Genomic DNA, 26,785 nt, shown 5'->3' with positions numbered 1-26,785 from the left:
CACCCTACTGGGTATCCCCTACACCTTGCAACTTTCTGGCAGAGAGCCTGGGGGGCTCAAGACGATTCCCTGTAAACAGCTTTTCTCCACACTCCAGAGGGCACATTTCCACAAACTTCCACTGCATGGCACCATCATAGCATCCCTACTATTCAGTGAGTGTGGATCTCAGTCTGGGATGGGAGATCTCAGCTCTGTGGGTAGTAGTGGCTGGTTCTTATATCTGCCAACCCTTGTTGTAGTTAGAAACTTTATATTAAATCTTCCCTGTTTACAGTACTGTGATTTCTTTCTTTTCTTTTCTTTTTTAATTAATTTATTTGAGAAAGAGAGAAAGTGAGTGAGAGCAAGGGAGCAGGGGGAAGGGCAGAGGGAGAGCATATCAAGCTGACTCAGTGCTGAGCACAGAGCCTGAAGTGGGGCTCCATCTCAGGACCCTGAGATCATGAGCTGAGCCAAAATCAGGAGTTGGCCATCCAACTGACTGAGCCACCCCAGTGCCCTACAGTACTGTGATTTCTCCCTGATTGGACTGACAGAGCTGTGCTCCCCTAGAGGGAACACCATATTTAGCCATCATCTGCTCACACATCCTACACAGAATTAGTTTTTTAGATCCATTACAGCACTCAGCTACCTGAGAGCCATTTTGACAAAAAAGTTGATGGGCCTTGGGCAGGGAGTAGCTCTTCCCTTCTCTACTTACACAGTTTGGGGAAGTTTGGGGGGGCTTCTCCTCTTCCTCATCTCGGGGATGCAGGGTGTGTGGTCCTGCCTAACACACGCCTCACAGCAACTGGCCCAGGAGCAGGTGATCCCAGCCCGATCCATTCAAACCCAACCAGGAGGTTTCTTCCATCCTGAAGCCAAGAATCTATCCCTTGAACTGAAATTGGCAGAATGTGAAAAAATGATTTCAGAACTGCTAGCAAATACATCCTTGCCCTAGAGGAGCCTAAAATGAGGTCTACCCACAGATGGACACCACGGTGACAGGTGGCAAAACAGAGTTACTCCTAATGCCATCTTGGGGTCTCTGAATAATTTTGAAGACAGCTTTAGTCCTCCCTCCTTGTGCAAGCTAACGAACCTTGCCTCTCCCCATTGTCTGACCTAGCCTCGGTCAACTTAGGTTTTGGCCTTTGACAATTGAGAAGAAACCTTCATGGAACATTTTATAGACTTCCCCGGAACCAGTTCCTGCTGCATTATTAGAGTCTGTGTAACCAGAAAAGATAAACAACATTTCAGGCTAGGCAGAGAGAAAACTTGGAGGTCAGCTCATCCGGGTTCAAGACATTTTCTATTTTTTAAAAGCTCCCATCAGAGTATCTTCAAATCCTCTTCACAAAGCCATGAGTGCTAGGATTTGACACCCTTGCTGGTTTCCATGACAACCCTTGGCAGCTATGATAATACCAAAACAAAACCCAGAGGGCTTGGTGCTTTTACCTTTATTTTGTGGTCAGATCATCACCAATTTTATTATTTTTTAAGATTTTATTTATTTACTCATGCGAGACACAGAGAGAGGCAGAGACACAGGCAGAGGGAGAAGCAGGCCCAACCCCAGGATCACGACCTGAGCCAAAGGCAGACACTCAACCACTGAGCCACCCAGGCATCACAGATTATCACCAATTTTACCAGAAAACGTTCAGTCCCCTTTATTCCCATCTGTCTTACGTCTTCAGTTTTGTCCAGGAATGTGAATGGGTTAACAAGAGGACTCCTCTCACCATCCTGGGGTTGTGTTCTCCTTCCAGATGCACATCCTCCGACTCTGGCGAGATTACTCTGTGACCTAGTTTCAGTTACATAAGTTGCACTAGAAGGATTCTTGGGTACAGTTGCTCAAATTAGCTCCGTGCATCTGTGTAGTAAATAAGCTCCGTGGCAAGCTCACCTTATTTTTTTCCCAAAGAAGAGATTCCAATGGCCAGCATCTGGGTCAGAGGCTGTTGGTCTTAGGGTTGGGACAGAGGACACAGAGCTTCTATCTCTCAGGAACATCCAGCTCAGCTCTCCGATCCTCATGGGGCCCTCCTACCTTCTGTTTGTCTTCCCAGTGCTCCCCTGGGAGGCCAACCTCCCGGGACGGTTGTACCTGCTGATGATGTCATTGCATGAGGCACCAGGTGCTTGGATTCTCACATCTTGTCCCCCTTCCATCCTCAGCTGGAAGAGCTCCAAGTATCTGTACTTCTCTGCAGCACATTACAGCTTGTGACTGGGATTGGATCACCTGAGGGCCGAGAGATGGGTTTATACCCAGCCTATTCACTGCTGGAATGGTTTCAACCTAAATTTGATAGATACACCTCGATGGAGGGAAGAGAGCCACCTTTTACTTGTGCTGGATGCTGTGTGAGGTGCTCACAGGCTGGAAGGCTGGATGGCAGGGTAGCCATGGGCAAGAGCTCCATCATCAAAAAGACCTGGACTTACACCCTAGCTAGTGCATAGGCCTCATTCATTCCTTACCCGTCCTCTGCCACCGGTCTCTTATCTGTAAGTGGGAATAATGATAAATCACCCCATAAGGTTGTTATTAATAATATAATAGTAATATAATATTATAATAGTATACTTATCAATTATTGATAATATTAATATTAATCATATAAGCTGATGCATACAAAGCATACTGTCCGGTACTCAGTAGACATTCAATAAAGGTTAGTTAGTAGTAGGAGTAGTAGTAGAATTTCTCTGTGATCCTGGGAGCATCTCATGTGACATCATCATAGATAAAGTTTAAGTCCTTAAAAGGAAAAGTTCCAGAATTTATAAGCCTGAATATACTGGCTTCTGGAACATTGACTGATGTTGGAAGGGCCAACATCTGAGTATCCTGGCATTGGCACTTGGCACAGAGATCTGTTTATTCTTTGCTTACTGTGTGCCCGGTGCTAGGCAACCTGCTCCATGACCTTATGAAGCTCAAAATTTTGTTGTGGAGACAAGGCCAGCAAACATAACATCTGTGAGCAATATATGGCTAAACTGTCTTTCTGGCAGAAGTGCAGCTCTGTGAGCACCCAGCCTGCCCTAGGCCCTGGATTAAAAGCATCACCTTAGGGAAGCCCAGGTGGCTCAGCAGTTTGACACCGCCTGCAGACCAGGGTGTGGTCCTGGCGACCCAGGATCGAGTCCCACGTCGGGCTCCCTGCATGGAGCCTGCTTCTCCCTCTGCCTGTGTCTCTGCCTCTCTCTATATATATATCATGAATAAATAAATTAAATAATTAAATAAGTAGTTGGCTGAGCTGGGATTTGACTGTGGGTCTGGGTGCCTGGTCCCAGGTGCTCCCTTCACACCTGACAGCCTGTCCAGCACTTCCAGTGATGCCAGAGAAGGGCACAGAGAAGGGCACAGTGAGCAACGCCTCCCAAGGCTCTGGTTGCTGCTGCCTTCACTCAGTGCGGTGAGGCGCCGACTGGGCCTCCTGAGGATTTGACACTGAGGCCCAGGGCAGCTCATTCCAGGCCACTGTCCTCGCTTCAATTGCACCCTATGCCTTGGAGAAGCCCACAAGCACCCTCTACTCCCAGTGCTCATAAAACCTACTCATCGGGGATCCCTGGGTGGCTCAGCGGTTTAGCGCCTGCCTTTGGCCCAGGGTGTGATCCTGGAGTCCCGGGATCGAGTCCCATGGCAGGTTCCCTGCATGGAGCCTGCTTCTCCCTCTGCCTGTATCTCTGCCTGCCTCTCTCTCTCTCTCTCTCTCTCTCTCTCTCATACAAAAAAAAAAAAAAAAAAGCTTACTCATCCCTGGGGGCGCATTGGGCATCTCACTCGATCTCAGTTCAGGTCTTGATTCCGGGGTTGTGAGATCGAGCCCCGCATCGGGCTCCCTGCGTGGAGCCTGCTTCTCCCTCTGCCTCTGTGTCTTTCATGAATAAATAAATAAAATCTTAAAAAGAAAGAAAGAAGGAAAGTGTGTGTAAACAGTCAGTGCTCCAAGAGATGGAAAAATCAATCAAAACTCTAGCCAGTGGGGCTGGGCGGGGTGCTTTCAAGAGGTGGGGGGGCCTGGGCTCCGGCGTTGGTGCTCGGCGCGCCACCTGCTGGGCTGCAAGAGGAACTGCAGCTCCGGGAGCCACCGCGGAGGGAGGAGGCGCGGTCGGGCCCCGCCCAGCGAGCAGGGCCCGCTGTTTTGCAAACCTCTGCTGGGGTCCCAGCGCCTCGTCGGTTTTCGCCATCTTCTTTATGCAGGTGCCCAGCCTCCCAGGAGGAAGATAACGCTGAGGAGTGAACAGAAAGGATTTTCCTGCGCCCACTCGGAATGCAGAGAAGAATCCTGTGGAAAATCCAAATGGCATCCACGGACCAAGAATTTATTCGAGAAACAGATGACCTGCTCTGGACTCATCTTCTGAGCTGATGGTGTGAGGCTGAACCAAACCCTGACGGCTGTCACCCACGATGAGTAAAGGTGGATCCCAGCGCATCTGCAGCGAAGGCGCGCTCCTCGAGCACCTGCGCGCTCCCCTCCCCCACTGCCTTCAGGAATGAGAGAGGAGGCAGCAGGCCCAGGGTGGGAGCTGGGAAGGCTCGGCCGCAGAGCGTGGCCCTGGAATCGCAGGTGAGGACCTGGCCAAGCAAACACCACGCCTCTTGCCAAGAACCCTGAGGAGCACAGAGGTGACCCAGAGAAGGCCCTTTCTAACCAGCCTCCAGCTCAGCCTCACTATTAAATTCTTCATTGCGGTCACTGCGTTCTTCAATTCTAGGATTGCTGCTTGTGTGTGTCTTTTTAATGGTTTCTAGTTCTTTGCTGAGTTTCTCGTTTTGTGCATGCATTGTTTTCCTAAGTTTGCTTGGGTGTCTGCATGTTCTTGCAGTCTGCGGGCTGACCTTCTGTAAGAGAATTATTCTTCATTATTTGTCAGACAGTTCATAGATCTCCATTTCTAATTTTTTTTTTCTTTAAGATTTTATTTATTTGAGAGGAAGTGCATGCTTTTGAGAGATAAGGGCCATAGAATGTCTTTCAAGGCTGCCAGGCAACTGTGGCCATGTTTTCCAGAGGGGCAAGACTGGAGGCTATGCCGAGCAGTTGGGTGCGTTGGTGAATTTGCTTTCCTGCCCAGGCAGGATGTAGGATGTGCTCCACATCGGGTTCAGCCCAGTTGAGTGGGGATCAAAATCAGACAGAACTCCAAGTCAGTCAGGGTCCCTGGCCAGAAGGGGCCACCAGCTTAGCTCTGCAGATGGGCAGAGCTGCTGCCTGGTATCTGGTCGGGATACTGGTGCCAGCAGGTATGTGGTCCTCCAAAATCTAAGCACTGGTTGCTGTAACCCCTGCCTCCTTGTCCATCTCTCTCTGATCCCCACTGGTGCAGCCCCATGGGTTCCCCTGGTGATCTCCATGAGGCCGTACCCAGTGGGCTTCCCCAGAAGCATCCCAGAACATTGGAGAGCTGGATGTCCGCTCTTGGTTCTCTTTTACCCACTGGGAAAATGGTGGGCCCAGGGTGCCCCCTTGGAGCTCTGCTGTGTTGGCCAGGGGAAGGAAGGATGTGATCAAAATGGAACCATTCCTATTGGGCTTCCAACATGATTGGGTGAGGTCTCAGACTGTGCTCACTCTGACAAGTGGGGCTTCTTCACTGTGTTCCAGGGGCTGTTTCAGCCTCCCCTACCCACCCTCCCACCCCATGTTCTGGGATTTTTAGTGATAATGTCTTGTCCATGTTTAGTTGCTAGTTGGTTTTCTTGTGAGGGAGACTAAGGTCATGAACAACCTATGTCTCCATCTTGATGCTAACCTTCTTCCTCATTTACTTTTATTCTTACTTAATTCATATAGACAATCTAATTTGGACAATTTGGGTCTCAAGATAGCTAGCAGGTGTGTTTTGATGCTGGCTTGCCTAGGTCTTGCCACTAACATCAGTTTCTCTGCCTTGGTTCTGAGGAGTGTGGCTGGAGAGAGAAAGAATTTGAATGAAATGGGTCTGTAGAATTGTGTCAGCCAAGGAAAATGGTAGTCATGCCCCACTATTACTGTTCCTCTACTCCTGGCAAGGTGCTCAGAACTCATTCCTACCCACTGGTGACCAAAGACACACTCAAGGGCTGGATGATGGTGCAAATACTTCTCTACTCTTCTTCTTAGGTGACCTTCCACTCTCCAGGTGCTCAGACCACCTGAAGCACCTGCCTCCTCTTCTGCTCCCTCTCCCCATCCTGCCTCACTTCCCATGGCCTCCTTCATTCCAGCCATTCTGGAGAATACCTCCCTACTTGCCCCCAGCCATGATACTTCAGAGATGAGCACCAAGACGACAAACCTCCTTCATATTAATGTTTATTGTTAGATATTGGTAAGTGTTTTGATGATGTGTGCCGATGCCAGGAGACCCACCCCACTAGAGTGAGGCCAAGGCAGGTCACCTGTGCCCCTCCTGCCACATGTGCATGAAATGACATTAGCAGGTATAAGAGCAATGCTTGTAGTGTGTTCCTCCATTCCGTCATCAGGGTTCCTTCCGTGGCAGCAGGCTTTAAAACATGACAAAGACTAATGAGACTCACATTTGGTAAGTATCTCTGCCAGCCTAAAAATGTTCATTTTTATGTGTACAAGGATGGTCTCAGAAAGAGAGTGAAACACAGATTGGGATTGTCTCCCAAGTGACTCCCAGAAGATTAAAACATGGCTTCGGCTAAGGGCACTGGGGTGCAAGAGCTGCTATTTATAGCTAAAAGGGTGGAAAGGGTTACTCTGAGAATGCCCAGGGAAGTTTTTAGGGGAGCACAAAAGCCAATCAAAACAAGCGGCCTCTGGGTGAGAAGAGCACAGGGGCGCACCTGGTGGCCCCTGCACATCCTGTGCCTGGTCAAAGTCTAGGGCAAGGGATCTTGATCTTGATCCCTCTTCTCACAGAAGGTGAGAAAGAAATGCCTTGAAAAGAAAACACAGAGTGCCAAAGTATCACTTGGTTTGATGTTATAGCATCTTTCTGATTACAGAACACTTATTAATTGAAATATTCCAGTTTGCAATAATTGTATGGGGGCTTTTTCTTCCCAGAATTTAGGGAAAATCTTATACAAAACAACATCATCGAGTTCAGAGAAAATGTAAAATGTAGACAAAATTAATAAGAACTATGCTGGAAGGGAAGTTTATGCCTGTGTGTGTGTTTGAATGCCAGTGGAGGAGGGGGAGAGCCCAAAGATACAAGGAATAATACAAAGCAAGACCTAAAAATCAGCAAAACCCACCATCTCCTGGAATGTTCACAACTGTTAGACAGTCTACATGTATGTTCATGGAACAAAGGCAGGCCTGGGTCTGGATGAGACCAAACTTGGATCCTCATATGTCTGCTGACATTCCTGGAAAGCAGAGATGAGGGCGCCTGGGGGATTCGGTGGGTGAAGCATCTACATTTGGCTTAGGTCATTATCTCAGGGTCCTGGGATTGAGCCCCCCCCCCCCACCCCGTGTTAGGCTCCCTGCTCAGCCGGGGGTCTGCTTCTCCCTCTCCCTCTGCTGCTCCCCTCACTTATGTGAGCTCTCTCTCATGCTTGTGCTGTCTCTCTCAAATAAATAAAATCCTTAAAAAAATTTTTTTTAATCTTAAAAAATAAAAAGAAAGCAGAGATGAGAAACATCATCAAGCCACCAGACACAGCCCCCCACCCCCCCCCCCATGACTCTGCGTCAAATGTTTGGAGGTGTCTCCTTCATGTATGGGCAGCAGATGGAAGCACCAAAAAGAGCGAGTCCGACAGCTACATGTGGGTGTGCAATTAGCTGGAGTCAATGCACAGCTAAGTGAGCATATGTTATTCAATGTAACACGTTAACCTTCCTTCCTCATCTTGAGGATATTTTAATTTTTATGACATATTTATCTAGATTAGAAGAAATAACCATTATAGTTGAAATACAAAGATGTTTTAACTCTTTATGTTGATATGTATCCCAGATTCTTTTGAAGCCATCCCAGGGATCATATCATTTTTTCTGTAAAAAATTCACTATATATAAAAAAGATAAGATATACATATATCTATATATCTCTAAAAGATAAGAATTTTAAAAAACTAGCAATAGGGATCCCTGGGTGGCGCAGCGGTTTGGCGCCTGCCTTTGGCCCAGGGCGCGATCCTGGAGACCCGGGATCGAATCCCACGTCGGGCTCCCGGTGCATGGAGCCTGCTTCTCCCTCTGCCTGTGTCTCTGCCTCTCTCTCTCTCTCTCTGTGACTATCATAAATAAATTAAAAAAAAAAAAAACTAGCAATAATACCATGATTACATTTAAGAAAAAAAACATTAGGGGGATCCCTGGGTGGCTCAGCGGTTTGGCGCCTGCCTTTGGCCCAGGGCGCAATCCTGGAGTCCCGGGATTGAATCCCGCGACAGGCTCCCGGCATGGAGCCTGCTTCTCCCTCTGCCTGTGTCTCTGCCTCTCTCTCTCTCTCTCTCTCTGTCTATCATAAGTAAGTAAATAAATCTTTAAAAATTTTTTAAAAAAGGAAAACAATGTTTGCATCTTAAAAAAAAGAAAAATAACATTAACACTTTAATATCATCAAATATTCAGCGTTCAAATTTCCCCCACTCAGCTCATCAACTAGTTCAAATGTCACATTTGTCACAATTTTTATTTTATTTTACTTTTTCAAGTGGGCTCTATGTCCAATGTGGGACTCCTACCCATGACTCTGAGATCAGGAGTCCCACACTCCACAGACTGAACTAGCCAAATGCCCCTACGAATATTTTTTTTTTTTTGCCCCTACGAATTTTAAAATATACCTATTTATTTCAACAAATGCTGATAGGATCACTGGATATGTGCATGGGAAAAAAAGTGAATCTTGGCACCCTAATAAAATGTTAAGATGGATCATGGATGAAAATGTGTCAGGTAAAACAATAACGTTTTAGAATAATGTACAGATTTAGAGTTCATAAAGATTTCTTTCTCTCTTCTTTTATTTATTTATTTTTTAGAGAGGGAGAATGGGGTGGAGGGGCAGAAGGAGAGGGAGAGAGAATCCCAAGCAGGCTCCAGACCCAGAGCAGAGCCCAATATAGGGCTCAATCCCACGACTCTGAGATCATGACGTGAGCTGAAATCGAGTTGGACACATAACTAACTGAGCCACCCAGGCGCCCCCAGGATGCGAAGATTTCTTAAACAGAAAACAAAAGGCACTAGCCTTAAAAGAAGAAAAGTGACAAATTGAGCTTCATTAGAATGAAGCCATTCTGTTCCATAAAAGATACTATTGGAACAGTGAAAATGCAAGGCACAGACCAGGAGAGACTCCTATCGAGACTGTACTGATGCCCACCATACAACCACTGTTGTTGCTTATCCAGCAAAAGTCATCAGTGGATGTGAAGTCAGCGAGCCAGACACTCATGTGGTCTCCCAGTCTCTCTCCACAGGTCACTTAACTGGGACAAAGGGGAAAGGAGCCTTTAATGTGTGGGAAGTATGTCAGGTTCCACCTTAATCAAGTGATCAAATTTAACATCACCAAGAAGAAACAACCATGGGAGGACAGGGAATTCTTAATAGGTATCTTATAAAAGAGGACATGTAAATGATCAATAAATATGTGAAAAGCCAATCTGTATCATTAATTACAAGTAAATACAAATTAAATTAAAAACAGGATGAGGTACCACTACATACCAACAGCAATGGCTTAAACATAAAAAAGACTGACAATACCAAGTGTTGGTGAGGATTCAACTAGAGCTCTCTCTGAAGCCACTGTCTACAGTGTAGCTAAAACAGCCACTGTTGAAAACTGTTTAGCAATATCCACAATGGCCAGAGTCCAGTCTTTTTTTTTTAAGATTTTATTTATTTATTCATGAGAGACACAGAGAGAGAGGCAAAGACATAGGCAGAGGAGAAGCAGGCTCCCTGTGGAGAGCCCAATGTGGGACTCTATCCCAGGACCCCAGGATCACGCCCCAAGCTGAAGGCAGACACTCAACCACTGAGCCACCCAGGTGTCCTGAGTCCAATCTTTCAATACAGCAATTTCATTGATAGATACATATCTCAAGACATGAGTCTACATGAGCAGTAAAAAATATGTACCAGAAAGGTCAGAGCAGCTTTATTCCTTTTTTTTTTTTAAAGCAGCTTTATTCCTAATAGTAAAACTAGAAATGACCTAAAGGTCTATCAGCAGAAGAATAAAAACTAAGATTTGGGTTGATGTATGCAATATACTATTACACAGCAATAAAAATAAGAAATAATACATTCCTGGTACGTGCAGCAGCATGGAAGAGTCTTACAGATATTCTGTGAAAGAAACCAGGTACAGAAGAGTATATACTGAATGGCTTCACTTATATGAAGTTTGAGAAGTCAGAAGAGACGGTCCCCCTGGAAAGGGTTGTACTGAATGAAAAGGATCTCAGGGAACCCTCTGGGGTGCTGGAAACATCCAAGAGCTTGATCTGAGTGATCTGAGTGGTAGTTACTGGATGCATATATGTGTTAAAGTTCAACATCTGTATATTTAAGGTTAGTGGAAGTTGACTTTACTATGTTTATTTTATACCTCAATAGAGAAGAAAAAGCATGCATAAGCTAACTCAAAGGGAATCCTACTGTTCAAAAAATGGGACAGTTTGAACATAAAAACAATTTTGACTGTGATGTGTTGAAGCATATTAAATAAAAATCCATGAATTTATAGGAATTCTAAAAATGTTCGTTGGTCACTGTTATTATTCTGAAAAAAAAATTTAAAGATTTTATTTATTTATTCATGAGAGACACACAGAGAGTGACAGAGACACAGGTGGAGGGAAAAGCAGGCTCCATGCAGGGAGCCCAGTGTGGGACTCGATCCCAGGACCCTGGGATCATGCCCTGAGCTGAAGGCAGATGCTCAGCCATTGAGCCACCCAGCTGCCTCTATTCGGAAAAATTAATGAAGGGAAGGAATCAAGCATTTCTTTCATTTTTAAAAAAAGATTTTATTTATTTATGAGAGAGAGAGAGAGAGGAGAGGGACAAGCAGATCCCAATATGGGGCTCAATCCCAGGGCCCTTATATAAGGACCTGAGCTAAAACCAAGAGTTAGACACATAACTGACTGAGCCACCCAGGTGCCTTTCTTTCTTTCTTTCTTTCTTTCTTTCTTTCTTTCTTTCTTTCTTTCTTTCTTTCTTTCTTTCTTTCTTCTTTCTTTCTTTCTTTCTTTCTTTCTTTCTTTCTTTCTTTCTTTCTTTCTTCTTTCTCCCTTCCTTCCTTCCTTCCTTCCTTCCTTCCTTCCTTTCTTTCTTTCTTTCTTTCTTTCTTTCTTTCTTTCTTTCTTTCTTTCTTCTTTCTTTTTTTTTCCAACAATATTCCAGGGTAATCATAGTTGATAAGGCATTTTTTTTCTCTATATATCAATTACAGCATAATATTGCAGAAGAAACAACAGAATTCGAACTTTATGGCTTTAAAACACTAGTGAAATAAGAATTATCAATGCCTGCCAATCACGTAAATGGTGGATGTGGCGTTTTGTAGTGGAGGAATCAAGTTGACCCCACCTCAACCCAAAGACTGAACTGATCACTACAAGTGGGAGAGTCTAATGCTCTGTGCCTCATGATATGATATAATATGGAGCACACAGTGCCAACCACAAAGCATTCTCTTCCAAAGAATAGCCCTGAATGTAATCAAGCATCTTGGTCTACCTATTCATGTACAGGAAATTGGGGGAATAAAGGAAAATGTTAAATAACATATTGAAGTGCAATCAACCAAATCCGGAATGTGGGTGATTCTATAGGACAAGAGATGTGATTTCAGCAACAAATAAATAGCATGAAAATACATGAGGGTAGAAGGCATCGTTATAGATTAAGAGACTTACAAAGTTTATAAACAAACAATGTGTATTGTTTGGAAGCCGATTTAAACTGAACTTACAGTGTGAGGTAATCCTGAAACTTGACCGTGAACTGAATATGACATTATATTAAGGAATTATTGTTAATATCAATTGTGGTGAGACTTTGGGGCTTAAGACTTTTTTTTAAAGTAGGCCCCGTGCCCACCCATCTCAGGGCTTGAACTCATGACCCTGAGATCAAGATCTGAGCTGAGGTCAAGAGTCTGACACTTAACTGACTGAACCACCCAGGTGCCCTGAGGCATAAGATTTTTTTAAAAAGGGGTTGCCAGATCATGACCTCAGTGTCGTGGGATTGAGCCCCTTGTCTGGCTCTGTGCTGGGCATGGAGTCCGCTTGAGGTTCTTTCCCTCTCCCTCTGCCCCTCCCTCTGCTCTCTCTCTCTCAAACAAATAAATAAATCTTAAAAAATTTTTTTTAAATTCCTTATTGATATAGGAGCCAGTGTGAAAACCTCTAAATATGGAACAATTTAAATATTAGCATAAATAATAATAGTAAAAGCTTATAAGCCATTGAATAAAATAAAAATGCAGGGCACCTGCGTGGCTCAGTGGTTGAGCATATGCCTTTGCTCAGGTTGTGATCCCCAGGTCCTGGGATCGAGCGCCTCATCATGGTTCTCCCTCTGCCTATGTCTCTGCCTCTCTCTGTGTGTCTCTCATGAACAAATAAATAAAATCTTAAAAAAGTTGCACAAGTCCAGGCTGATACCGATAATGTATACAATATACATACATGTGTATTCAGGGCAACGCAGTATCAGGTCGGCTACTTATTTTTGATTGGTTTTGTCATGTTCTTCTAGCTTTTCTCTAAGTGTGTGGTTTCCTGATTCTGTCCATTGAAGGGCAGCCCTGGTGGCCCAGAGGTTTAGCACCACTTTCAGTCCAGGGCCTGATCCTGGAGACCTGGAATCGAATCCCACCTCAGGCTCCCTGCAGGGAGCCTGCTTCTTCCTCTGCCTGTGTCTCTGCCTCTCTCTCTCTCTCTCTCTCTCTGTGACTCTCATGAATAAGTAAATAAAATCTTTAAAAAAGGAAAAGGCTTAGAAACAATGATATCCCAATAACAATGATAACATTCAGATCCTAAAGTCTAAATACGACTTCTCATTAAAAGAATAGGGGTCCAAAAAAAAAAAAAAAAAAAAAAAAAAAAAAAAAAAAAGAATAGGGGTCCTTGGAGAAATGGCTGATTCCAGAGCTAGTGTAGAGATAATGTGAGCCGGAAACCTTTTCTTGTGCAAGGAAGGAAATGCCCAGAAACATGGAGACACATTAAAACAACATGGGAAGAACAAGCAGGATTAATCTCTGTGTAGGAATCAGAATAGGGGATTGACGCCTATTGACGAAAGGATTGATTGACAAAGGGTAATAGGAATGATTCTGGGATGGTAAAAATGTTCTGTATCTTATGTAGGTGCTGGTTAAATAAGTCTTTTTTATTTTTAATATTTCAAATTGTGGGGCAGCCTGGGTGGCTCAGCGGTTTAGCGCCACCTTCCGCCCAGAGTGTGGTCCTGGAGACCCTGGATCGAGTCCCACGTCGGACTCCCTGCGTGGAGCCTGCTTCTCCTTCTGTCTGTGTCTCTGCCTTTGTGTGTGTGTCTCTATGAATAAATAAATAAAATCTTTAAAAAAATAAAAAAATAAAAAATAAGATTTCAAATTGTACACTTAAGATTTATACCTTTCCCTGTCTATAAGATTTGCCTCATTAAAATAAGAAGGCATAGAAGTAGTTTCAAGAGGCTTGCACTGGTCATATTTGGGGCAATTTTTAAAAAAGATTTTATTTATTTATTTATTTATTTATTTATTTATTTATTTATTTATTTATGAGAGACAGAGAGAGAGACAGGGGGAGACAGGGGCAGAAACAGAGAGAGGGAGAGAGAGGCAGAGGGAGAAGTAGGCTCCATGCAGGGAGCCCAACGTGGGACTCGATTCCGAGACCCCAGGATCGTGCCCTGGGCTGAAGGCGACGCTAAACCCCTGAGCCACCCGAGCTACCCTATTTGGGGCAATTTTGTGTTAAAAACAAGATGTTAATGGATTCTACATTTTCAGTGAAAACGCAATCCACAAATTTTTAGTAATACTAAAACAAAGTTAAATGAGGGAATGTATGGCTCTTCTTTTATTTATTTATTTATTTATTTATTTATTTATTTATTTATTTCTCTATTTGAGAGAGAGAGAGAGAGAGTGTGTGTGTGTGTGTGTGTGTGTGTGAAGGGAGGGACAAAGAGAGGACAGAAGCAGACTCCACTAAGCGTGGAGTCCAATGCAGGGCTTGATCTCACGACCCTGAGATCACAACCTGAGCCAAAATCGAGTCCAATGCTTAATTGACTACACTACCTGGGTGCCCCTGCATGGCTCTTCTTTATGAGACAATTCCAACTAATCAATGTAAAAGGAATGATAGAGTAAAAAAAAATCTTAAAAAATAATTATTTTTGCAAAAATCCATGTAATAATTGATCCAAGCCAGAATCACCACACTGTTGAGTGAAAGGAAGAAAGTCATTGGGGGCACAGTCTCCAAGTTTTACATGAAAGATTATCTCTTCATTCCAGAAGGAAAAATTTCCTTAACAGAGTCGTAACTCAGCATCACCAGCAATGAGACAAGCTGACATTGTGTTCCTTTGGGGGTGCTGCAGTAGCAGCAAAGAAGTATACAACAGCCAAATGCAATGCATGATTATCAGCTGGGTCCCGATGTTTAAAAAATCCTGTGAGACATTTTGGGAACAATTTGAAATTTAAATATGTCCCAAATATTAGCTAGCATAACCATAACAGTATAAGATGTCTTAGGTGTGATAACAGTGTATGGTCATGTTGAAGAATGTCTTTGTTCTCTGGAAATAAATGCTGGAAAATTTAAGGGCAAAATTTATTATGTCTGCAACTTGCTTTGAAATGGTTCAGCAAAAATACACACACACACACATATATATATGAGGATAGACAGAAAAAGTGGCAGAGTATTAACAATTTATGAAGAAGATATATGGGTGTTCATTGTATTATTTTTTAGTAGGTTTGAGCAATTTCAAAAATAAATGTTGAGGGGAGAAGAACTTAATATAAAAATATTTTTAAAAGATTTTATTTATTTATTTGAGAGAGAGAGAGAGAGAGCACGAGTGCAGAAGGGGCAGAGACAGAGGGAGAAGAAGGCTCCCCACTGAGTGAGGAGCCCTACACACTTGGGGCTTGATCCCAGGACCCTGAGATCATGACCTGAACTGAAGACAGATGCTTAACCAAGTGAAATATCCATGTGCCCAGAAACATGGAGACACATTAAAACGACACGGGAAGAACAAGCAGGATTAATTTCTCATTTAAAAAAATCTTAATGATATGTTTTTTTATAGTCTTGCCAAAATATTATTTAAAATAGTTCTTAAAAATTAAATAAAACAAAATAGCTTTTTCGGGGTGCCTGAGTGTCTCAGTTGATTAAGCGTCTGCCTTCAGCTTAGGTCATGATCCCAGAGTCCTGGGATCAAGTCCCACCTCGGGCTCCGTGCTCAGTGGGGAGTCTGCTTTTAGCTCCCTCTTCCTGGAGCTCTCCCTGCTTGTGCTCTCTCTCTGTCAAATAAATAAATTAAGTCTTTAAAAAATAAAAATAAAATAAAATAGCTCTTTCACTAGTGAGACAGTATTGAAAGAACGGCACATGAGCAGGCACTTTCAAACAATGCCTAAATATCTGTGGGAATCCTTCTCTGCCACATAAAATGGGAGTCAGAATCTTTTTTCTTTTATTTAAGATTTTATTTATTTATTCATGAGAGAGAGAGAAGCAGAGACATAGGCAGAGGGAGAAGCAGGCTCCCTGCAGGGAGCCCGATGTGGGACTTGATCCCAGGACCTCGGGATCACGCCCTGAGCCAAAGGCAGAAGCTCAACTGCTGAGCCACCCAGGCATCCCAGTCAGAATCTTTTTAACAAGATTTTGTTTTGGGGCAGGTATCTTGGCAATGGCTATAAAAAGCAGTTCAGGTTTATATACTGACAGGTGTAAACAAGTTCAAACCACACCCAGTTAGGAACCCTTGATAAACACAGCAGTTAGAAAATATATATCAAGAGCTTCGACTCCATAATCTTTGGTTTGGAAATTTATTGTAACAAAATTATGCAAAAGAGTGAAAAGTTTTATCTATGTAAATGCATACAGCAGGATAATTTACAATAGTAAATTGACAGATGAAAATTCTCTCCGTGCACATCTACAGAGGGCTTCTGTACTTAAACCGTGTCTATCAGGGGGCACCTGGGCAGCTCAGTCTTTGAGCATCTGCCTTCAGCTCAGGTCATGATCTGGGGTCCTGGGACTGAGTCCTGCTTCTCCCTCTGCCTATGTCTCTGCCTCTCTCTCTGTGTGTCTCTCATGAGTGAATAAATACAATCTTTAGAAACAAAAAACAAACAAACAAAAAAACTCTATGTCTATCAGTATTATGTGGATTACATATATATATATATCTTGAGTTATTTAACTTCTTTATATATTTTGGATAGTAACTTCTTATTGGATCTCACATTTAGGTTTTTAATCCATTTTTAGTTTAATTTTGTGTATGGTGTAAGAAAGTGATCCAGATTCACTCTTTTGCATGTGGCTGTCGTTTCCCCAACACCATTTACTGAAGAGACGGTTTTTTCCTCATTGTATATTCTTGCCTCCTTTGTCACAGGTTGATGATATCATTGTGGGTTTGTTTCTACGCCCTCTATTCTGTGCCATTGATCTATGTGTCTATTTTTGTGCCAGCACCATACTGTTTTGGTTAGTACAGCTTTGTAGTATAGCTTGAAATCTGGAATTATGATACCTCCAGCTTTGTTCTTCTTTCTCAAGATTGCCTTCCCCATTGGGGTCTTTTGTGGTTCCATACAAATTTTCGTATTATTTGTTCTAGTTTCATGAAAAATGCTGTTGTATTTTGATAGGGATTGCATTGAGTAATATTGGTCTTAGTCAGCTGGATGAATGTGTAATGGGCTGATAATTTATGTTAGTGATGGAGAAACCTGATAAATAACTTTCTCTTCTCAGCCCAAATTGGGATCTAATTGAGGAATCGGGCGTGGATTAGTTTATATCAGCTTTCTAAAGAGTGCTGGGTGTGTGGCCACAGTGGGCTCCCTAATCCTTCACCCCTGAGTTAGACAGATGTTGTCATCTGGGCACTGACACAGTTAGACATGGTGGAGAGCAAAGCAGAATCAGCTCTGCACACAGACGTCTGAAAAGATAGAGGGAACACCTTTTCCTTCTCCTGACTCACCAATCAGATAAGCATTCTCCTCTACTGGGAAAGAGGTGGGAAAGGAGGCCAGGAGTGTTGTTCTGAGGAGCCCTCTCCACAGGGAAGCCACCCCATCCCATCCCCTCCCCTTTGTGAAGCAGAAGACAAGCACGTGCTTGTGCTCAGAAGCCTGAGATATCTCCTGTTGCTTGGTCACATCCCTGGGCTGGAACCATAATCCTGGCAAGATCCAGCGCTCCTCTCACTCAACACCACACCTGTGCAGCTGAACTTGGCTGAGGGAAACGAAGGCAGCCTCCGGATGAGGCTTGTTGTAAATGTGTGAGCATTCACTTCCGCAGGCTGGTTGCACTGTCTTACCCCAGATGGTTATGAGCACCCCCTCCCTCCTTTGTTCCTGCTTCTATTTCCTCCAGCTTCTCTCCCAGCTGGAGACTTGGCTTCAGACATCACTGCAAAAAAATAAAAAAAATAAAAAAATAAAAAAATAAAAATCACCTAATCAGATGGGGATTTTCACAGGCTGGTTACACCAATCCATCTCCTGCGTCCATGCCCCAGTGCTGTCTCTGACATGCCATCAGGAGTACCGGGGGCATACTAGCCTCTATCCTATCTTTGATTCAAGGTCATTCCCGGGCACTTCCCCTTTCTCTCCCACATCATCAGTTTCTTTTTGCTGGATTGTCCTACAAACCAATCAACCAACCAACCAACCAACCAACCAACCAACCAACCAAGAAACAAACCAAAAATATCCCTCTGGATCTCCTTTCTCCTTGCTGTTACAGGATTTGGTGTCCCCTTAGTGCCCATGGTTCTTGGTCATGCCACTTTGAAGAATGATGAGGGCAGCAAGGCAAAGTTTATTGAGCAAGAGTATAAAGCTCCCAGAGAAGGAGGGGGGCCTGAGTGGGTTGCCCTCAGAGTTCCTAAGTTTAGTTCCTAAGTTTTTATGGGGTCTTTTGTGGAACTTTCTTATGCAATCAGGGTATGCTGAGTCATGCCAATCGGGGCTTTGGTCATGTACCTGTCTACCTCTTAGGTGAATGTCCACGTGCTTATGGTTCTTTTTTTGATGACATCCAGCGACTTGGGTCTTACCTATCCCTTGCCCGTGATACTGACAAATGCTTTCATGGTTCATTGTCTTATTTTAGGACATTCTGCAGATATCATTTCTGCAAAGGCTGCAAAGCAGAATGTCAATGGGGTTCTGTCTCAGCTGCACAATGGGATGCCGGTGCTGTTTGATTTTAGCTGCCTTGACTCCATATTTCTGTGTTGGAGACCCTGCCCTGACTCCCTAACTGTCCCACTGACTCCTAGCACAGATCTTGCCCTTGTCCTATTTTCCCCTGGACAATAAAACTGCTTGATTTCACCGTGAGATTTCTGCTCCTGCTGTTCCGCACTGTGGAGCCAGTGCTCATTTTCAGTCCCAGCAGCATTGGGCGCTGTGAAGTGTCTTCTAGAAATATTTTTCCTCCATTGGTTGCCAAGATACCACACTCCCCTGGTTTCCTCTGTACCTTTGCTGATTCCTCTCCCCTTCTTCCCCTCTAAATCAGTGCGGTCCAGAACTTTCTGCACTGATCCAGACGTTCTGTGTCTGCACTCTCCAGTATGGTAGGGACGAGGGAGCAGGAGGCAGCTGAGGACAAAGCAGGAGCTGAAACACCAGCCCTCCCCTGCCCACACACAGGTGGGACATGGGTGACCTTCCTCAGGTAGCCCTGGCTGCCCTAAAGCTAAGGGAAAAGAAAAACAAATGGTTAACTTTCAGGGATCACAGTCCTGCCAGACACCAGTCTCTCTCAGTTCACAAATGTCTTAGTGATTGCTTATCAATAATCTAACTTCCAGAGGGAACTGTAGATTCAATTAAATGTCCTTATAACCTGCAGCCCATTGACAGGTAGGTACAGAGTGTAATGTTCCTCCAGGAAGCTCCCAACTGTCTGAATGTTAATACTTTCCTGGGGAGTGGGGGGTGGGGACGGGGCAACAACCTTAATTTGACAATGGCAAGGCCTCCAGCATCTTGTAGGTCCTCTTTTGCCTATGAAAGTTCTCTTGAAAACCTCTCTTTTCCTACCACCCCCAACTCCCAAGTATATAAATCAGACACCCCTTACAACCCCGGGCAGCAGCTCTTTCTGCCCACAGGTCCTGTTCTGGTGCTTTAATGAAATCACCTTTTTGTACCATAAATGTCTTAAGAATTCTATCTCGGCCGTGGGCTCCGGACCTTACCCCACCAAACCTCACCTACATTCCAAAACTACATCAGTCGGCCTGTGCGCTGTTACCCTCTTAAAATGAGGCTAGCATACTTGAAGAACTGAATTTTAACTTTAGTTTAAAATTTAATTTTAATAACCACATGTGAGCAAAGACTATTGTATTGAACAGTGCAGCTCTAGATATGGGAGTGTCCCTGGGCTCAGTTCTTATGCTAATTAAATCCAAGTTCAGGCGCCCATAGCTCTCCAAAGGTCAATGCTCAAGAGAATTTTGATTGGAAAGCAATATGAACTTTATTAAGGAGGTCAGCCACCTGGGGAGAAGGCGGACCCTTGTCCAAACCCAACTCTGACGTTTGTGCCTGGCCCAGACATTTGTAAAGGGCTTTATTTTTTAAAAAAAATATTTATTGATTTGAGAGAGAGAGAGAGCAGGAGCAGGGGAGGAGCAGACAGCAGGGAGAGAATCTCTAGCAGACTTCGTGCTGAGTGTGGAGCCCCACCTGGGGGTCGATCTCATGACCCTGAGGTCACAATCTGAGTTGAAACCAAGAATTGGATGCTTAACCGACTGCACAACCTAGGCACCCTTAAAGGGCATTGATCAACTAACGGAGTGTTGTGGTCTGTGTCATTTCTTGATTACATGCAGACTCAGTGATGCCAGCTACAGAGTAAGCTTGGTGCTTGGAAGTTGTGCAAGAAATTCTTATTTCTTAATGCTCAGAGAGGGTTTGTCTGAGAAGATCTGCTTCCTTGGCACCTGGGGGTGGTATAAGAGTATTCTGTTCTTTCTGTAAAGGAGGAAAAGGTCTACAGGTGTGCAAAGGTTGGTTAATTGCGGAGGCCGAGAAAATTAAGGCCATTCCACCTCAAGTTTAGCGTTAGCACAAGTACAGCCACCTTAGGCCCCTGTGAATAAGAGCTGAACTTTACAGGAAAAAACGCAGAATGCCCTTGACAGAGAGTCCCATATCAGAATGAGAACAGAGCTTAATGCCCTTGACAGAAAGTCACATATCAGAATGAAAACAGAGCTCAGAACGCCCTTGACAGAGACAGAAAGTCCCGTATTGGAATGAAAACAGAGCTTAAGAAATTCCTCCACCCCTTCTGAAAATCCCCTAGACTAGCCCATAAAAACCCCCCTCAGGGTCCAAGTCCCTGCTCTGCTGTGTCGGGTATACTTGAACCCAAGCTCGAGCTTGCTAATAAACCCTCATGTACTTGCAACCGTGTCGGCTCCTTGGTGGTTTTCTCGGATTCGCAATCTTGAGCACAACAAATAAAGTCCTTTGTGTGGCCTTAAAAGAGAAAAACATTTTGCTAAAAGATGGCTGGGTTCATCCGAAAGCTAAGGTGGCTTCAAACAGGCTCTGGCCTCAGAATGTGAACATTCTGGTCCCTCATTTCCCAAGGCCAGGGATCTGCCAATCTCAAAGAAAGGGGATTAGTTCTGTTATGGATTAAGGGCCTTGCATCAGCAAGCAGGGGGTGTGTTATCCTGAAGCATGCTAACGTTTGACACTGGCTGGAGTGCTGTTACATTTGGATCTTCTCTTTTCTCTGCCTACACCCATGCTCCTGGTAGTGTTACTCAACCACATGGCTGTGATTACTACCTGTATACCAAGAGCCCCAAAGGTTTAGCTGCAGCCAGATCCTACCTCTGAGCTCCAAGAGAGAAGATCAAATTGTCTACTTGACATTTCCTACTTGGATGTCTTGGACATCCCAAACTTATTGGGTCCAGAATGGTGCCCCCAGTGTCCACCCCAAGCCAGCAAAACCCTGGAGTCCTCCGTGGTCTTTTCGAGCATTAGTTAATAACCACTCAAACTTGCAGCTGCTCAGGCCAAATGTCTTAGAGTCATCTTAGATCCCTCTTTCTCTTTATGTTCCCTTCTCCACCCAATCCACCAGAAAATCCCCTTCACTCCACCTGCAAAGATATCTGAATGCTGACCACTTCCCAGCGCTTTCACTGTCCACATCCTGACACAAACCATCACCCCTCACCTAGATCATTGCGAAATCTCCTAATATGTACCTAAGTCTGAACTTGGTCCCTCTGTAATCTATTCCCCACAAAGTAGTCAGCATGGGGGTTTAAAAATAGGTCTTGGGGAAAAAAAGAAGTAGGGTGACTTTTCTCCCCAAAGAGACCCCGGTCTCACTCAGAGGACAGTCGGGGTCCTGACTGTGACCTAAAGCTCCTGCATACTATGCCCTCCTGCCTTCTACGGGGCCTTGTGTCCTCCCACTGTCTCCTCATCCATCCACTTAAACTAGTTTTCTCAAAGGTGCTCAGATGTACCCAGGGTGTTCCCACCTTAGGGCCCTTGTTGCATTATTTGGTCTGGAATGTTCTCTCAGATATCTGCACAGCCTCCTTCAGGGCTTCTCTCAAAGCCACCTTCTGAGTCAGGTCTTCCCTGACATTTCATCCAAAATCTCACACACAGCACCACCCTGACTATTTACATCTCTCTTCCTACCTTTTCTTCCTCCACTACTTACCTAACATTCTGTATGTTCTTCTTCTTTTTTTTTTTTTTTTTTTTAAGATTTAACAAATTTATTTATTCATGGAGACCCAGAGAGAAAGGCAGAGACACAGGCAGATAGAGAAGCAGACTCCCTGCAGGGACCCTAATACAGGACTCTAGCCCAGGCCCCTGGGATCAAGACCTGAGCCAAAGGCAGAGGCTCAACCACTGAGCCACCCAGGCATCCCTAGCATGCAACAATTGAAAGAGTAGGTATTTTAATGATTTTTTAAAATTTACTTGAGAGAGAGAGAGAGAGAGAGAGTATGAGTGGGGGGAAGGGCAGAGAGAGAAGGAGAAGCAGACTCCTTACTGAGTAGGAAGCCCAATGCAGGGCTCAATCCCAGGACCCTGGGCTCAATCCCAGACGTTCAACCACTGAGCCACTAGGTGCCCTGGTCCTATCTTTATTTGAAATTTTCATATTTTGCTCATTATGGATATCTTGCATTATTTTTTAAAATTATTTTTAATTAATTAATTTATTTTTAAGTAAGCTCTATGCTCAACATGGCCTTGAACTCACAACCCAAGATCAGGAGTCCCATGTTCTACTGACTGAGCCAGCCAGGCACTCCTGTGTTGATTTTTAAAAAATATTATTTATCAGGATTATTGAGGAGTTTTTTGATGGCTCCTTAAATTTTGCACTTAAGGCCCGGAGATGCCCCCTAGTCCTGGCCTTGGCACTTCAAAGAGTACCTGTGACATGTGATCTTTTGATATAATGAGAAATAATAGTTGGTCTTCATCCCTGGTTCCTGGCACAGAAATGCTAAAAGTCTTATAATTTTCTGAGTGAAAGAAATGAGAGGAGCAGCTTTTGTTATTCATAATAAGCACCTTTCAAGGGTACCTGAGTTTATGCTAATAAGCCAAATCCTGGAAGGTCCTTAGAGAGATGCTGGGTGGGATCTTGTCCCTGCCTCTCTCCGCCCCAGGAAACAACCCTGTCACCAGAGAGCTGAAATTTTTAGTTCTACCACCAATGGCAAATGATTTTATCCATCATGCTTCCAGGTTGGTTGGTGAATGTATCCACATGTTGGGAGTGTGAGACACCCAAGCTCCACAGGAATAGAAGCTCCTGTGCTTGGGACCCTTGGGGACTTCCTTCCATGTACCTCGTCATCTGGATGTTCATTTGTATCCTTTATAATATCCTTTTTTAAAAAATATTTTATTTATTTATTCATGAGAGACACACAGAGAGAGGCAGAGACACAGGCACAGGGAGAAGCAGGCTCCCCACAGGGAGCCTGATGTGGGACTCGATCCCCGAACTATGGGATCACTCCCCAAGCCGAAGGCAGACGGTCAACCGGTCAACCGCTGAGCCACCTAGACGTCCCCACCTTTATAATATCCTTGATAATAAACCTGCAATAGGATGTTAAGTGCTTTTTAAGTGCTTCTCTGATATTCTGTGAGCCTTTATAGCAAATTATCAAACCTGAGAAGGTGGCTTATAGCCAAAAGTATGGATGGCCCAAGGCTTACGACTGGCATCTGGAGTGGGGTGCCATCTCATGGGCTGATCCCTTCACCTGTAGGGTCTGCCCCACTAAATACTCCCACCACGGGGATTTCAAGTTACCAATGTGACTTCACCTGTCTCGTAAAATTCCTGAAAATCTAACAGTTGACTCTCTTGAGCCAGTATGAATGGCCTCATTGCACCAGTGGATATAGAGTTTATTAAAACTAAAATCATTAAAAACAGGGGCGCCGGGGTGGCTCAGTCCAGTTAGATGTCTGCCTTTGGCTCAGGTCATAATCTCAGGGTCCTGGGATCAAGCCCCATGTCAGGCTCACTGCTTGGCAGGGAGTCTGCTTGACCCTCTCCCTCTGCCCAGCCCCCTCCTTATGCTCACTCTGTCTCTCTCTCAAATAAATAACTACAATCTTTAAAAAAATTAAAAATAATAAAGTATAAATGTCTGAGGATTTGTACAGAGACCTTTTAATGAACAAATTTTTAGTTAGGGAAAAAGAGAAAGTGATATGTAAAAGGGAAGGAAAAAGAGATAGCATCTAATTGGTTAAAAATAAAAGAACTTAGTTTCTGTTACTTTCCTAAAAGATCAACTCAGATGAATTTCTTTTCACAGAGTCATTATTAGCATGATGGGCGAGACTGGTAGAAACAATGGATATTATCGGATGGGCCTGTGTTGTACTGTTTAGCAATCCCTTATGTGCTAAGATCATAATGTGTTCTAAAATGTGGTAGCTTATGAAGGATTTTCTGAGTGTATTGGCTACTTTGCCTGCCTTCTGTTTACATTTGGAAGCATGGCATTATCCACTAGGGATTAACCAGTAATTCTGGCCATTACAACAACGTATAGGTGACTCCCCATTACTTCTTCCCTTCACATTTGGCCATAACTGTCAAACTGGTTCTTGAGTGTGGGTCATACCTACATCTGCTTTCTGCCTCCAGAGCCCCCTGATTCCTACAGCCCCCACCTTGCAAGCATAGTTCTCTTCTGGAAGAGCCTTAGAACTACCTCTGTGTTCCTTTATTTCTCTCTTCTTTCTGATTCTCTATGCAAAGATAAACAAAGCCAAGGGGTTCCTGGCTGTCTCCATTGCTAGAACTCAAGATCCCAGGGTCTTGAGTTCAAGCCCCATGTTGGGCATAGAGCTTACTTTTTAAAAAAGGAGAAAGCCACACAGTAGATGAAGTGGTAAGAACAGGTTTTAATTAGTAATACATTATTGCATTAGAGAAAGAGTCCAGTGTGAACTGAACCCAAAAGATGTGATCTGGAAAAGAAGAGGGAGGGGGTATCCAGGAAGTAAAGAATGAACAAGAGTGGAGAAGAAGGGTTGGTCTGTGTGAAAGTCATCAGGGCTTGCTAATTAGAGCTTACTACCCTCCTGCAGAGGCTGGGGAGCTGGGATCCTCTCTTCAGAGTTGAAGAACAAACGGTACGTTCTTTTGGCAGTCTTGAGTTTTCTCAGGCAAGCACTCCAAGGAGTCCAGTCTCATCCTAGGAAGGCGGCCTTGAGCTGTGTTATCAGTGTTTGTTCGAGTCTTTATAGGCCAAGGTTGAGGCCTAGTTGAGAAGAGGACTCAGAGGGGCCTGGCTACAGTTGGCCCACAGAGACAAGCTGTGTCACCCAGCAAAACATTTGAGCTGAGATTCTGGGCATTCTCTTCTCTTTTCAGGTCCCAAAGCACAGAGGGCTGAGGCTCCGACTTCATGAAGATGGTGGCCAGCAGCCTCATCTGCAAGCCAACCTTGTCTTTTCTGGTTGGACCAGGGGGCTTTCCTTCTCCTTGGTGCTACCCTGAGAAACCAAATGATCCTCTGTGTTGGTCCCTGGGGAAGAAGGAATCCCTTGTCAATCCTTCAGGTGGAGGATTACTTCAGGAAAAGCCTGACCTTCTGGGGCTGCTCAATGCAAAAGCAAATTTTTCCATGACGCCCGTCACCATAGATCCGGCCTGCTTTTGGGCTTGAAATAAATGGACACATACAGATTTACTCTTTCTTTCCAAGATTTTCTCTGCTCACATTAGAGTTTGTGAGATTTATACATATTGTTGTGTGTTAAATGGATCAAAAAACATGCCATGGGGGCAACAGGAACCTGGTCTTGGGGGCAGGACTACAGGTGGTGAGGCATGATTCCCACAACTGCCCCTCTACCCCTCCTGCAAAGCCAGCCTCTGCTCCTTTTTAAAAATTATGACACTAGGATGCCTCAGTGGCTCAGTGGTTCAGTATCTGCCTTTGGCTCAGGGCGTGGTCCTGGGGTCCTAGGATTGAGTCCCACATTGGGCTCCCCTCGGGGAGCCTGCTTCTCCCTCTGCCTATGTATCAGCCTCTCTCTCTCTGTCATGAATAATTAAAATCTTTAAAACAAAATTTTGATGCTAAAAGGAACATATACTTGTTTTAAAAGACCACAAGTTTTAACAATATAGAAAGGTAAACATTTTAAAGTAAAAGTCCCTTTCTGCTCGCATAATTCATACAAATCCACTTCCCAGTAATAATAACCAGCACTGCTAATAATAGCTTACATTTACTGAACAGTTACTATATGTAAGGCATGTTCCCAAGCATTTTACCGCGATTGCTTTATGAAGATTTGTCATGTATTCTTCCCATTGTTTTATATGGATATACGCATATCCTTTTCATATTAAGTAAAGGATTTATGCTCTCATATTATTAGTAAACTTGTTCTTTTCACTTACAAAGTATCTTGGACAATTTCTGGATCACAACACATATGTCTTCCTCATTCTTCTTCACTTGCATAGTTGGTATTGAATGGATTTGGGACCATACTTTATTAAACAAGTCCTCTGGGGGCACCTGGTTGGCTCAGTAGGTTAAGCTTCTATATTCAGCTTGGATTGTGATCCCAGAGTCCTGGGATAGAGCCCCTGTATTGGGCTCCCTGGTCAATGGGGTATCTGCTTCTCCCTCTCCCTTTGTCCCTCCCCCCTGCTCATGCTTGCTCTCTTTCTGAAGTAAATAAAATCTTTGCAAAAAATTCTTCTGGCACCTCGGTGGCTCAGTGGTTGAGTGTCTGCCGTTGGCTCAGGTCGTGATCCTGGGGTCCTAGGATTGAGTCCCGCATCAGGCTCCCTTTAGGGAGCCTGCTTCTCTCTCTGCCTCTCTCTCTGTATCTCTCATGAATGAATAAATAAAGTCTTTTTAAAAAAAGCGTCCTCTGATGAAGGATATTTTAGTCATTTCTAGTTTATTACAAGTAATATTGAAATAAGCATTGTAGCATAAATGTTTTT

General features: G+C 44.1%; 2 long non-coding RNA genes across 2 annotated transcripts; one reads left to right on the top strand and one right to left on the bottom strand.

Annotated features, from left to right (window-relative positions):
• Positions 1-1,447: 1,447 nt before the first annotated feature.
• Positions 1,448-5,064, bottom strand: LOC140635504 (uncharacterized). Its single transcript, XR_012032822.1, has 2 exons — positions 3,770-5,064; positions 1,448-2,245 (listed from the first exon to the last, which is right to left on the bottom strand). It is a non-coding gene; the product is annotated as an uncharacterized lncRNA (long non-coding RNA).
• On the top strand, positions 4,103-25,182 carry LOC140635503 (uncharacterized). Its single transcript, XR_012032821.1, has 4 exons — positions 4,103-4,589; positions 6,126-6,333; positions 23,032-23,157; positions 24,105-25,182. It is a non-coding gene; the product is annotated as an uncharacterized lncRNA (long non-coding RNA).
• Positions 25,183-26,785: the final 1,603 nt, after the last annotated feature.

The sequence above is a fragment of the Canis lupus genome, chromosome 6, assembly GCF_048164855.1.
Source record: "Canis lupus baileyi chromosome 6, mCanLup2.hap1, whole genome shotgun sequence".
Lineage (NCBI taxonomy): Eukaryota > Metazoa > Chordata > Mammalia > Carnivora > Canidae > Canis > Canis lupus.
Note: the sequence above shows the minus strand (reverse complement) of the source record. Positions and strands in the feature narration are given on the sequence as shown.